This window comes from Passer domesticus, chromosome 27, assembly GCF_036417665.1.
Source record: "Passer domesticus isolate bPasDom1 chromosome 27, bPasDom1.hap1, whole genome shotgun sequence".
Classification (NCBI taxonomy): Eukaryota; Metazoa; Chordata; class Aves; order Passeriformes; family Passeridae; genus Passer; species Passer domesticus.
Window position 1 is genome coordinate 2,744,304 of NC_087500.1, and position 14,391 is coordinate 2,758,694.

Consider the following 14,391-nt stretch of genomic DNA (forward strand, 5'->3'; position numbering starts at 1 on the left):
TACAGGCAGGATGCTGTGGTCACCATTTGTGACTCAGTTCCACCAGGCAGCATTAACCCTCCCCTGCTTTTGAGAACACAAGGTAACCACATCCTGAAGGGGAAAGAAGGCTTTGCTCCTCCTGCCTGAGTTCCTGCAGCCTTCAAGAGAGCCTCTGCACAGGACACAGCAAGGGGTGCTGCATTGATCTTGCTCAGCTCAGACCCTCAGGCCCTGCAGACACCCAGAGAAGAGCCTCAGCCCTTGCGGAAGCTCCGTAAAATTTGCATGGCAAATCCAAATCCAGTGAAATGCTCATTCAGTGCATTCTGACACCATAACATGAATCGGGGAGAGCCGTTCACCAGTATTTTTATCCTGATTTTCCAATGACACCAAGAACCTTTTTCTCAAGCACTTCACCCCTTTCCCCATCTCTCAGGCAAATTTGTATTTTGAGAATACTCCCTTAGAACAAAACCAGTGGAATCAAATGCACAGGAAGGAAAGGTCAATGACTAAGTGCTGTTATAATCCCTTAGTCATAAAATCTTGATCAAGTCTGGGACTAGGATTGGATCCATCCACACCTCCTCTAGAAGGAGTTTAGAAAGCAGGGGAGTCCTTTCTGCACCTCATGACTCAATTGGAGGGACTTCCTTTTACAGCTCTGCCCCTTTCTTGCCCCCAGTCTCCACATCAATCTTTAAAAATTAATTACAATTTCATGTTCCTGTCCCTGATTCATCCATGGAGTAAAGCTGCAGAAGGGAGCATTGCTGTTGGATGGTGCCACACTTTGGCAAATCTGTGTCAAAGCTGCTTCTGCTGACACCTCTGGCAGAGAGTGTTTCATTGACCTAAAGCCCTCAGTTCATGACAGGGTCCCAGACTGTCCCCACTGAGCAGTGGCTTTTCACTTTGCATTGGCAATGCAGGACATGCAGCTTAACAAAACAGGAGAATAGAAGTGTTTTCAGAAGAAATCTCACAACTTGGAGCTTTAGTGCAGTCCATTGTAAGACTGTCTTAGTGCAGTTGATTCCACATAAGTGGACGGTATCTGCAGCTCTGCCACCTGATACAAGGTGGGGAAAGTTTGTAAGGAAACCGCCCTGCACATTATATAGCCTCTGTTAAAAGAAGCTCATTTGCATGTGGAATTATCCTGACATCTGAAAATACAATATTGTCCTGTAAAGGATCCCATTATATCAAAATAACCGAGGATGATTATAAGCAGAACTTTTTGTTACAATACATTGTGACAGTACTAAAAATCTCCTAGAGATTTATTTGTTTCTATGTTTGATTGTGGTCACAGAGCCTTTGAAATTCTCAAGGGGTTGAGCCACTCTCACTGGAGATATTCAAAAACCACCTGGTCATGGTCCTTGGCAAACAGGTCCAGACTGTCCTGCTAGAGCAGGGGACACCCAGTCACCTCCAGAGGTCCCAACCTCAATTCTGCATTTCTGTGACACCTTTCTCATAATGTGGGAAACGACAAGAAGTTCAAAATTTCTTTATATACCTTCAGACAGGGGTTTTGTTCATCTTTGCCCACGGGGAAAGGAACTGAAGTTTTTTGCTAAGGATTGTTTCTGTGCTGCAGGCATGAGGAGCTTAACATCTCAAGAGACTGGGTGTAGCACAGAAGATACACAAAAGATAATGACCATAAACCAACATCAACTCCAAACTTCATGGTCAGAGACACCTGGTCTGGGAAAGATGGATAAGAGAATGAAGAATGAGAACCTCATTGAAGGCCAAGGGATCAGTAGCCAGTAGGAAACCAAATACTAAAAACTTGTCACAAACAGGAGTGCTTGAGGTCGCTTAAAAAATCTCCATCAAGGTTATGAGCAAAAGTCAGATTTAATATTAAGCAACAAAGCAGGACAAGTTACTACTGCTTACAGGACAGCTAAGGCACAAGGGAAAACAAGCAACAGCACCAAACAAAATCCATGCAATCAAAACAGAAATGCACTGAGAACTCCCTAGGGTTGTGTGTGCGGGGGGCTGTGTGCATGTGAAAAGACATTGCATACAACTATAAAAAGGAACCATACAAATATAAAAAGGAACATGGCCTAAAAGCTTAATAGCAGCACTCAAACTTAACAGTTCTTTAGCTTAATTTATACCTTAAATCTAGTAATTTAACATAGGGAAAGCATTTAACTTATACCAACTTAACTTGAACTTTATTTATAGCTTAACCTCAACATTCAAAACACTTGACAACATTTAACCTAACTTATAACTTCAGTTCAAACTTAGCAACTTAACAAAAGGATATTTAGCAAAACTTACCTTATGTTTAACTTAAAGCAAAAGACCAACACTTAGCAGCACTTAATAAACTTCTAACTTAACCTTACTTACAGGCCTGAATGCTTAGATATCTGAGGTACTTAAATACCTAAAAAAGAAGTATTTCTCTCAGATTTGTTATAGCAAATGCACACAGAAACAGTGCAGCAAGGTAACTGTGACAATTTCCCTCAGAGGTCAGCGAAATACTCACTTTTGCATCTCTGATGGGTGAAGGACTGGGGCTGGAGGAGTGAGGGTGTGGGCCCAGGACACGTCTTGGTTTGCTGATCCTCCAGGTGTAGCAAACCCGAGGGTCTGCTGCTCTGAGAGACCCCCTCAGAGGGAGATTGCTGCTCACAGCCCACTGCCCAGGAGAGCTCAACAGCCCCACTTTGGAGCACTGCTTATAGGTCCCAAGAGTGGGCTTTAGTTATAGCCGTGTTACAGCCTGGCCACAGTTTGGCTCAGCAGCTTCTTTGAAAGTATGAAAATAGGAATGTTGTGCCATTCAGGCCAGAGGAATATTTTCCCAAGTTGAGTATAAGGAAAACAGCAGCTTGTTAGCAATTCCTGGGAGCAGACAGTATTTCTGACAATCTTGGAAAGAGCTGAGTCCAGGTGCTGTTTGCAAGGCCAAGGTCTAACAAGCATTTCTCAGATAACACTGCAGCCTGGAAAGGAGTAGGGGGAAGAATGCACCACCACAACTGTGTTAACATTGAACCAATGGATTTCCATGGGTTTTGACTGTATATATGTGTGAAAAATCTAGTAAAAACCTTATGTGGGAAGGATTTTCTCTGCACACCCAGGCAATATGTGGATGAAATGGTTTCCAGAATAAAGTAATGCCTTAATTCTCTAACAGAAAATTGCTGTTGGAGAGTTTTCAGTTTTTCCACAGTTTTGGTGACAAGAGCACCCACAATGAGAATCTCAATAAAACTTTTAAAGTAATTTCAGGAAAAATTTCACCTCCAGCACATCATATGCATTTTTACTTCCCCTTGGTGAATCTTTGTTGGGGGTTAGGATTTTTCATTTTGTTTCTTTCTGTCACAGAATTTGTTTTTAAGAGACAAGAAGGACCAGTACTTAAGAGAGACAAAAGATATAGCCAAGGGAGAGGGGAAGGAGAGCAGCTGGCTGCATTATCTATCTGAGGGGCATTCTCTTGGGAAGGGCAGAGATACCTCAAGATTTTGGCCTGGGGGCAAGGGCACAGCTCCTAGCTCTCTCTTGCTGCTGGCATTGTGGGATAATCTGTTTCTTGCTGTGAGAATTCACTGCCACTGCTGGAGCCCAGCCCTGTACTGCTTCTTCCTTACTGTGTGTGAGCCTTTGCTTGTAAGAAGAGCTGTTGGACTGGGACCTTATGAACACCCTCCCTCCCTCAAAAGGACCCTCACCATCCACTCAGGGTGAGGAGCAGGGGGGAGTATGGAACTCCAAGCCCCCGAGCCACCTCTGAGGCACTTTCCCTGGCTGACTTCTCTGACACAGTTCGGGATTCTTCCCTGCACTGTAACCCCATAGCCCTGGCCAGCCAGGACACCCCACAGCTCCTGCTACAGTGTGGAGTTCCTGATACACTTCATTTCTGCCTTGCCCAGGGATCTGCTTGCCTTCCATCTGCTGCGCAGAGCTTCCTGCTACAGCTCCTTTTGCCATTCAAAGGGGGACTGGAACTGGCTGCTGCAGCACATTTCAGCACCCGTAGTGGCACTGAGACCATTCCTCATAATGTTCTTTTAAATTTCAGTGGCTGCTCGCCGCGAGTTTTGCAAAGGGAGCCACCTCCCCTCTGCTCCATCGCCGGAGCCGCCATCGCCTCATGAGGGAGACGAGCTCGCGCCAGAGCGCCCCCTGCTGTTTGTTTGGGTTGTCATACACGTGTTTATTAGTAAAGGACTGTTGTTCCTTTTCCTACATTTTTTGCTTGAAAGCCCCTTAATTTCAAAGTTATAATGATTTATTTATAATTTATATTTTTATTAATATCTTTATATATATTTTAAACTTAATATATAATTTTAAGGGGGCCATATTTTTCCATTCCAAGGGAGGTTCCCACCCTTCTTAGCAGACACCTGTCTTTCAAACCACGACAGTCACACAGAGTGTGGTATCTGACATCTGTCCTGCTGAACAAGGCAAAATGGTGAGAGCTCTCTCCTGTGGCAGAGAACATTAAAAGCATCCTGAAAGAATAAACCTCTTTCCAAGAGGCCACATGGGAAAGCATCGTGAACAACAAGGAAATCTGAATAGCAGGGAGAATATTTTGCTCACTGGCAAACTGAAAACTGTTTTTAGAGTGAACACTAAACCATCCATGTGTTATCAATATTATTCTTATACCACATCCAAAACACAGCACTGTTCTAGCTAGTAAGGAGAACATTTTTCTCTCCCATTTTTATTTATATTCAGGTAGAGGAGTGTTTATGCTTCCAGTTTATACCTTTCTTGTTTTGCAGAAAGGGATAGGAATGACCCATGCAAGATTCAATATCTGAAAAGTTTCTGTGTCTAAGACACAAATGATGGAGCCAGAAAGGCTCTGGCAGCACCAGGCAGGACTCCCAGGCTCATTCCTTCAGTGGATCCTTTCCCAGAGCCAGAGGTATGTGACAGAAGGAGAAGTTCAGGATGAAATAAATGGGCAGGAGATCTTTCTCCTTTTTAATGCCTTTATTAAGAAGAATCAGCTCAGGTGGGGAGAAATTGACGTGTCACGGAGGAGGAGGGTGATGCTGCTTTGTCCGCTGGTCTGCAGGCAGAGCAGGGGATTCTGTCCTCACGGGAGAGTAGCAGATTCCTGGCTTTTTTGTCTAACACCCCGGGGTGTCTCTTTAATCAACATCTTTTCAGGTTAGGGTGAGAAGCAAAAAGGATCCAAGCAGCTACGGGACTATGCTCCCATCCTTAGACGTCACTTAGGTCACTTGTTGGCTCGTAGTTTTAGAGGTTTTTCCTGGGAAAACTGTAAAAATTCGGGACCCAACGCATTTCTCATCTGCATACTGGCTCTGATGTCACTGCTATTTTCCTCGTACCTGGAGGGTCTGTCCCGTGTCCCTCCCTGGCAAGCGGCCAGCATCAGGGGGACAATGGTTAATCACCAGCCATTAACACGTAATTGAAGAACTCTTCTTTGGCAGTGACACTAACTTACAGCAACTGGTCTGACTTGTTTTTAACTCTGCAACCTCAAAAAAAAAAACAACTTTCTATTCATAACACAGGACAGTATCAACATCTCTGCATTACCTGATCCCTTTGCACTCAGCCTCCTGAATTTGCACATATCAAAGCCTCAGCCTTACCCTTGCTGAAATCCTTGGGGTTTTTCCCATGTGGTGCCCCACAGTATTCTAGGGCCAGAATTCCTCACCCTCAGGCCCTTGACCACCTCTGGGCACAGCACAGCAATCTGAGCTGGGCTTTATTTAATATTTTCCTGCCACAGGGGCACAGGGAAGGGTGCTGCCAGCTGCAGTTCAGATGCTCTGGAGGGGATGTAGCTGATGCTGCTCCTTTTTTCCTGCTGCAAGGCCAGGCTGGGTGTCAGAGCACTGCCTGTGCCCATCACTGCTGCTGCTGCAGCCCCAGCTGCAAGGCTGGTGTTTGGGAGGAAGGCTGGGCATATATTTAAAAGGATACTCAAAGCAAACCTCCAAACTTCTATGAGTTTTAATTTGCTAGAAGTAATTTAAATACATTAAATGAGGTTTAAAAATATTCCCCCTTTTTTTCTTTAAAATGGATTTCCTCATAATATTCTTTTTGATTTCAACACTTTGAGAGGGTAAACCAGACTGTGTTTCACTTTCTCTTCACATAAACCTTTAGACATGTTTTGATAAGATGATAAATGTATTCTTTTCTTGGTTTTTTTACTTAAAAGGTATCAAACTCCATGATAAATGGACAAAACAGCTTTTTGTACCACTGAAACCTTTTGCTGTCTTATACAGCATTAAAAATACAATCTAATATTCATATTCCTGCATTTGCTGGGTATATTCTGACCAGCGTGTTCAGTTCCCACATATACTAAAAAGTTCCTGGTAAATTTAGATCTACTGATGTAAACTGAACTTCTTTCTCTGATCTCTCCTGCTCTCTTCTGGCTAAAGTGTTTATTGTTCTCACAGCACTTTCAAATTCGTGGAATCCAGCAAATAGCTCAAGAAGGAAAAAAAAAAAAAACAACAACCAATCAAAGAAACCACACAAACCCCACAAGAAGTGCTGCGCCTGCACATGCCACAAATTAAACTTCTCTGCTCTTCATTTGCATTCTGGTCTTCCAGCAGGAGCAGTTGGAAAATCTTGCTGAGTGATGCAGAGGCTTTGGAACTACCAGGACCAGGAAGCTGAAAGAGCTGGAAAATTGCATTTGAAGGTTCAAACTACAGCAGGAATACAGCTGGAAGTGATTTGTAACAGAAGAAATGGAGTAGAAGACAGGCAGCATTTGCAGCACTGCTTTCAAAATTCCTCAGTATTTCTGAAGGAGTTTTAAACAACAAGCTATTCAAGAAACTTGGTGCTCAAAATTTCCTGGGCTGGAGGAAAAATGTCTTGATGGTGTTAAGGAATGGGTTTGTGCCCCAAGAAGCTGTTACACCTAAGTCAGGTCTTCCAAAGGTGTGGATGGGATGCTTGGCTAAGCAATCAGCAAGTCTGAACCAGCAAGGAATGCAGCCCAAGCTTTCTGGCTTCAGGCAATGAAGAGGCTGATAAGAAAATGAGGGAATGCAAGTGCCAGAGTGCCTGGTGCTCTGGGATAAGGATATTGTAAGGAAGCTGTTTCCTGCAGCTGAGATGCCCTCAGGAGCTCCAGTCCTTGGGTGTCTGCCGAGGGGTTTCTCACTGGGGCTTCTCACATCAAGTTCTGGCTTTTTCTGCCAACAGGTGAGTCTGTTTGCATGGCACAAACCTGTGGATATGATACTTCTTTAACTGAATCCAGCTGGGAATTCAGGGGGTTGTGCCTTGGAGCAGTCTCCTTTAGGCATCCCGATACTGAGTGTGCTTTGAGCAGCTATAATGGGTCTAATGGAGGAGGGAACGAGTGGAGGGTGGGGCTCAAAGGACAGCCTCAGACATGGTCACTTGCTCTGGGAAAACCTAAATTATCCTTTGGTGGGCCATTCACTCTATAAATCAGGACACAGCCATTGAATCCCTTAAATCTTGTTCTGTAGCAAAGTGGTGCAGGGACTTGGAAGAGGATGGAATGATTTAAATACACAGAACTGGCCTGTTCTTGTCTTTAAAATAATTTGAATTAATAAAGGTTTTTCTATCTATTTAATAGAAATATATACAGTTTTCCAATTATATGTGTTATAGTAGCATCAGTGGGAGAGTTTCCATTTGTTGAGCAAGTTTGTGTATTTGGAATTCTGGGTGAGATATTTAAAACTGCAGTGATGTGATCTGCTGCTTTTCAGCTCTTTTTCCTTCCTCATCTCAGCCAGCTTTTAGCCGAAAATATTGGTAGGAATATAAAGATAATGAATTTGAACAGAAATAATTTCTGCATGGGCAGGCATGAAGGTTTCCCATTACTTAATTTGTAATTTGAACAATAGTCATTCCTCCCTCCCTTTACTTCCTTTCTTGCTGTGCCGTACATTAATTTTGGGAATGGCACTTGAGAAAATTCCAAACGCCAGTTGTGCTGTGGCTGACCTGCAGAGAAAAACTCACCTGGACATGGTGAGAAGGAATTATTTTGTGAAGTGCTATTCCACTGACACTGGGAGTTACTGCTGAGCAGGAACCACAAACACTTCAATTTAGCTTCAATTTAGCTACAATAACCCTGAGTAAAGACAAAATCCTGGCTGTTCTTGCCAGCCAAGAAGAAACTTCTGGTTCTAGTTGTTTCCTTTTTCTTATTTGCTGCAAGTAAATGTACTTTGAGGCTGCTTGACTGGAGTGGAAAGGATGGACTGAGCTGTTCTGGAAGGGATGCCCAGATTTTTTTCAGCAGATCCTGAATATCCATGCAGAATTTTTTTTATTATTATTTTTTATTTTTTTTATCTATAGTGGGACACAGAAAGAGCAATTGCATTGCTGAGGAAAGTAAAAGATTTGAATAAATTTTCTTTTTGGTCTAAGAAAAATCTGCATGTGTTCAGTTATTTTAGAAACCAGCACAGAATTATTGATTTCATCACAATCATGTCAATTAACACAGTTACCACACCAAGAAAAGAGTGTCTGGTTTTAGAGCTGCAGGTATTTTCATGCCTTTAAATATTTAATCCCTGAGTATAATTCTCAAATCACTTTAAAACAAACATGATCATTACTTCTATGTAATAAGAAATAGTTAAAAATCATAAAGTGCAATGGAAATATCTTAAATTTCATGAGAGGAGGGAGGAGGAGTTTTTGTAAAGGGTGGAGCTGCTGTGGACACGCTCATTGAGACACTGCAGTTTGTGTCTGGATTTCGGCTGACTGTGGTTTCAGGTGAGCTGCTCCTCTTTGGCTGCAGGAATGTGGGGATGCTATTTCCATTTGCTCCCATTTACAATTCCAAAACGGGGAAAAAATGACAAAAGCACAAATCACTTCCCTGCCAACTACAGTTTGGGGAAGTAAGATATCAGTAAAATTAAGATAATTAAGATAGTCAGATATTAAGATACGGAATTAAGATAAACAGATATTAAGATTAAAGAATTAAGATAATCAGTAAAATTCTAATTACAGCAACTGCTTTCAAAGCTTTAGTCTAATATAGCAATGAGACATCTTCCCAGAGGTATAATTCAGAACAGAAAATGCAGCTGAGTAAGAAAGAGAGGGAAAAAACCTGCAAATGGATAGATATAAGCAAATTATATCACAATATTCCCTGTGCATTTAGATGAACTTAATACACAGAGATGTTCACACAGAGATTAAATTTTAATTTATTTTTCTATTACTTTACTTTTATTTTACTTTAAATGTTTATTAATTTTAAAATGCCTTTTTATTGTTTACATTTTATTTTGATTTGGGTTCATTTAACTTTTGAAGGTCAGTAGCAACTGAGATCCTTGTGGACAAACTGGTTGTGGTTGCCAGTCCAGTGTTCCATGAGAAAGGGTTGGGAAGCTTCTGCATGTTCAGAGACAGAGACACCATGCAGAATTGTTTGTTCTGTGTGGAAGGGTTTGAGGTTACATTTGAGAAAGGAAAATTTGGATTAAAGTCCTACAATGCTTTTTTTTTTTTTTCCCCTGCACATCAGCAATTTGAAAAAGATCTAGAAGCAGTGCATGAGGTGAAAAATGAATGGCATGCATCAGTCTGCTTTGCTTCTTTTTAAATTAATTATTTTACAAGCCCTTCTATAGTACTGAAAACACTTGTGGCAAATACCAGCTTACTTTTGTCAAGGGATTAGATCTCACACTAAAACCCACTCTGCATAAGAACTTTTGAGGGGTTTTTTTGGTGTTTTTTTTTTTTTTTTTTGTCTAAAAGCTTATTTCTCCTTAAATATGAGGAATACACAGACTGAGTCCAAATGTGGGACAACATCTCCATGAAATCTCTTGATTTCCAGCTAAACTAGACAGGAGAAAATCAGTTTTTGTCCTCAGTAAGTCATCAGCAGTAACCCAGTGTCCCTGAAGCCAAAATGACCCATTTACACTGCTTTCAGCACAGGTTAGTGGGTTTTTTTCTCAGCAGCACTAGAGCGGCCCCTACAGCCCCATTGGGTGAAAAACATGAGGTTTTTATAGTTTTATAATAGTGAAATTCTAATGGAGAATTCTGAGAAAGAAAGTGGTTGGAGCAGAAGCATGTGGTTGTCTCAAACAGCTGCTTTACATGGTGTTAATTTGAATTAGAAGTGCCTTAAAGAAAAGGGTGTTTTACACCAGGCTGAAACAAGTGATTCTTCATCTTCGAGTTGTGAGAACTCAGCAAGTTTTGAGTTCAGGTTTTTGCAAAATTTCTTGAGTTTTTTGAAATTTCTTACAGTTGTGATATACTAGTTTTGAGAAAATCATTTTCGGTCAAGGAAGAGCATAATAATAATAATGTCAAGGAATTCTGAAGAACAGTAAAGAACCTGATCATTCCAGAGTAGCTATGAAACTGTAAAAGGTTCCTGGAATTGTGTGGCTTCCACAGATTTTTAAATCAGAATTCAGCCTGGCATTTTGAGGTGGTCTTGTGATAACTTCCACAGCAGTTGGAATGTTGGAAATGGCAATGCACTCAGCTTTGGGACAAGGACTGCTCTGAGGGTAAATCCAAGTGAGTATAATACAAGAGGAATAAGGAAAAAACAATGTGAAGGAAAAATATTTTTCTGAATAAATTCCACTCTTCTGTTTGCATGTAAGTTGTCAGAATTACTGATGTGTAGGTGGTCTTGTGTAGGCTAGAAAAAGGAAATACTGAATTTGGGGGCTGCTGTGCCAGTTTCTAGAAATCTCTGTGCATCTGTTGGAATGCAAATAGAGGCAGAAATAGAGGAGTTGCTCTGTCGATGGTCTGTCTATAATTTTAGTTATACAAGAAGATTATAGAAGTGTTTGTGGTTTTGTTGTTGTTTGGTTGGTTTTGGGGTTGAGTCTTGTATCATTGTTTGGGTTTGAGGGTTTTTTTTCCCCCAAAACTGGAAATTTGAGAACAAAGGCAAATTCATATCTTAGAGAGGAATAAATCCTAAGGCTTCATAATAATTTTGGTGCTGTTCAGGGGATGGGGACACTTGGATGAGAGTTGAGACAGTTTTGATGTGAAATGCCTGATGTTGCAGGCTGGTGTAAGCTGGGGTAAGATAAGTGCTAAGTGAAGTAGATGGACAAAGTGCTGTAGGAAAATGTCACTCCTATCTTGCTTTTTCTTGTTCATCTTGCTCACAGTTAATTATTCTGATTTCTACAGTTGCTGCTATCACAAGAGGATGGGACACAATCTGTGATAGATGTGAGCTGGGCTGGTGAGATAGGATCCCACAGCTCTGGGATTCACTGTATGGAATTGTCATGAGGATTTTTTTCAAGCATTTCAATCACAGAATGGTTTGGGTTGGAAGGGACCTTAAAGATCACCTCACTCCAACCCCCTTCTCCAGACCTCATCACCTGCCCTAGATCAGGTTTTGACCTAGAAAGCTTGAGAAAAAACACCCTGAGAGATCTGAGTGCACATCAAAGCTGAAAATCTCCTTTCAGTCAGAAGCTGCTGGCAGCAGTTTTGGTAAAGCTCTTTGTCACAGTGAAACTCCGGAGGTAGCTACAACAAGCTGACTTTTGGAAAAGGGACAAAACTCTCTGTTTATCCAAGTAAGTGCCAGAAATTTATAAAAAACTGAACTTTATCATACTGTCTCGGTTTGAAAAGACAGGTATCTATTTAAGGAAGGCAGGAGCCTCTCTTGAAATGGAAAATGTAAATTCCTTCTTTCAGAATTATTATAATTTTGAAATTCAAAGGCTTTCTGGTGAAGATTTGGGAATAGGGATAACAGTTTTTTATTACGAAAACTAAAAATACAAGTGAACTAATACAAACAACCAACAACAACAAAAAAAACCCTTCTGACAGAGTCAGGATACAACTTGACAACCTGAGGGTCAGGGTGGTGGTAGTAATCCTGTTAAATGGTGGTGGTAGTCTTCTTGGAGTGCCGGGTGTGGTTCTGCTGGAGCAGAGATTCTGGAGAAGGGTGGAGTTTTCCTCTGAAGGGGTGCTGTAGATGGGTCTGGACTTTTTTTTGGGAATTTATTGGAGAAGAAAGCTGCTCCTCTGGGAGTGCAGTGGGAAAAGGCTGTTTCTGTGTTCTAAATCTGAGATTATATCCAGGAAGGAATGTTTGGCTCTCTTTGGGTGCAGCATCTCTCAATGGGATGATGGAATTTTATCAGCCATGCAGGGACACTCAATGATTCATTAACAGAAAATAATAAATAATTAATGACCCATTAACAGAAGATATCTCCTGGAGGAAGGATTGGTTGTGGAAGAGATAAAATAAACTGCTTAATTAACAGAAGATAACTGCCTCACCCCTAGCAGATGGGAAATAGAATACCCCCAAACCATATTTTAAGACCCAGGACAAATACTGAGATGAGCTTTGGCCCTGGCAGTGTTCAAGACCAGGTGGATGGGCCTGGAGCAACCTGGTGTGGTGAGTGACATCCCTGCCCATGGCAGAGGGTTGGAGTGAGGTGACCTTTAAGGTCCATTTCAACCCAAAACATGCTATGTATCTGTGATTCAGGGGGTTAACGAGAATTTTTTCCCTAAATGATAATCTTTCCAATAGCAAGAGTTAGTGGATGTGTCACCTTTCAGATACAGAATAAGTGGATATTCATCTTGAAACTGTCAGGCTTGTGAGTCCAGGTTACTCCCTTCCATGCAAAATATTCAAAAATCAAACCATCCCAAGGGGATTTGGCTTCCATCTTCTTCAGTGCTTTTTAAGGGTGTTTTGGGTTTTTTTTGTCAGAGTTAATATCCCCAAGATGAGAACTGTACTTGAAAACTGTCCATGTTTTCCTGTTGGTTATAAGGGACACTAGGACTGTAGTAAATTTAGACATCTCACATGTGCAGGACATGTTTCTGGTCTCTCACGATACCTCATTTCCCTCAACATGTACTTCAGATGGCCAGTTTCTTTTTAAAACAAAGTTTTTTGCAAGTTTTACCTTTAGAAATTGAAAAAATATATATATAATTGCTCATTTTTTAATAAGTAGGGAGAAAGTCTCTCATAGATCTGAAGTTTCTGTGGCCAGGAGTTTGTAAAGGTTTGCCAAGGTGTAACATTGGAGGTGAAAATCAAGGGCTTAAATGTGAGTAAGGAATGGGCATAAAAGTAAAACCAGAAGGAATCATGAGAGGCTGTAGGAAGGAAATTTCAGTGGTTCTGAGGATTGCAGGCAGGTAGATCTGGGCAAAGATGTCCAGTTCTAGTTCCCCATGGAGTTTAACTGATGATTTGGGAACTTTCTTATTCTAAGTTTCCAGAATTTGAAGTGGGGAATGCTATGTGAATACTTACATTTCAATTTTCCAAGAAATTTGATGTTTATATCCAACATAGGCTTTAAAATCACTGGCATAGCAAAAGCTGTGAAGAATTTTTGCATGACCTTGATCACTGAAATCTATTGATCTATTGATGGAAATTTTCTTGAGTGTCTTTATCTTCTAACAATTTTTCTTAGTAGTTTTTTTTTTTTGGTTTTTTTTGTGTTTTGTTTTTTTTTTTTTTTTTTTTTTTTGAAACCAGAAGTTTTAGTCTTTAGAAAATATCAATATACATGGATTTTCATCCCAAGATAGACTATTAGACTATCAGTAAAATCAGGTAAGAACTTAGTGGTTTTAGAAATACCCAACTTTCATTTATCTGCAGGTGAAATAAAGGCAAAGCAGCTTGCATTTCAACTGCAGTGGCTCAGTGTCTTGGATGAGAATATTCCTGCCTGTGAGATTGGATGTGGCACAAGCCTTTAACAGAAGGAGAAGCAATTTGCTGCAGTGTGCTTTGGCAATGTTCACAGGGAGAAACTTCTTTTAATTTTAAGCCAGATATACTTTCAGCAAATGAGGTAGAAACTTAAAAGAAACTGAGTCCATTAAGGTTTTTATTACTGCACACATCAATTCTGAGCTCTCCCTGCAACTGGTAATTCACCTTCAATAGGCTATTGGGGAAAAATGTTGCATTTTTTCCCTCATGAAGGATTGCTTTGTAATTGTTTTTATGGCTGAAAGTAGGCATACAGTTAAGATAGAGTGATAATTACTCCTTGGTGGAAAAAAAAAAAAATCAGTTTCCAGTTTAAAGGAGAAAGAAGATGAAGTGGTGCATACAATTAGGTGTAACAGGGTGATGGTGATGTCTCTAGTTAAGCCATGAGTCTTATTCCAAATAAACTATGGATATTATAATTTACCGCTCCCAATTTTGTTTAGTTGGCTTCTCTTCTAGGAAAGGAGGAGTTAAAAAGGCAAATATATTTCTTTGGATGATTTTTGCAAAGCACTTTCTGGCTGTGTGAACACAGGAAATGTTGGGAAATTAACTTT

At 40.8% G+C, this 14,391-nt stretch overlaps 1 protein-coding gene across 1 annotated transcript in view; it reads left to right on the plus strand.

The window, feature by feature from the left end:
* LOC135286566 (M1-specific T cell receptor alpha chain-like) overlaps positions 1–14,391 on the plus strand; it is a 210,553-nt gene that overhangs the window by 163,359 nt on the left and 32,803 nt on the right. The gene's annotated exons all lie outside the window — the stretch shown is intronic.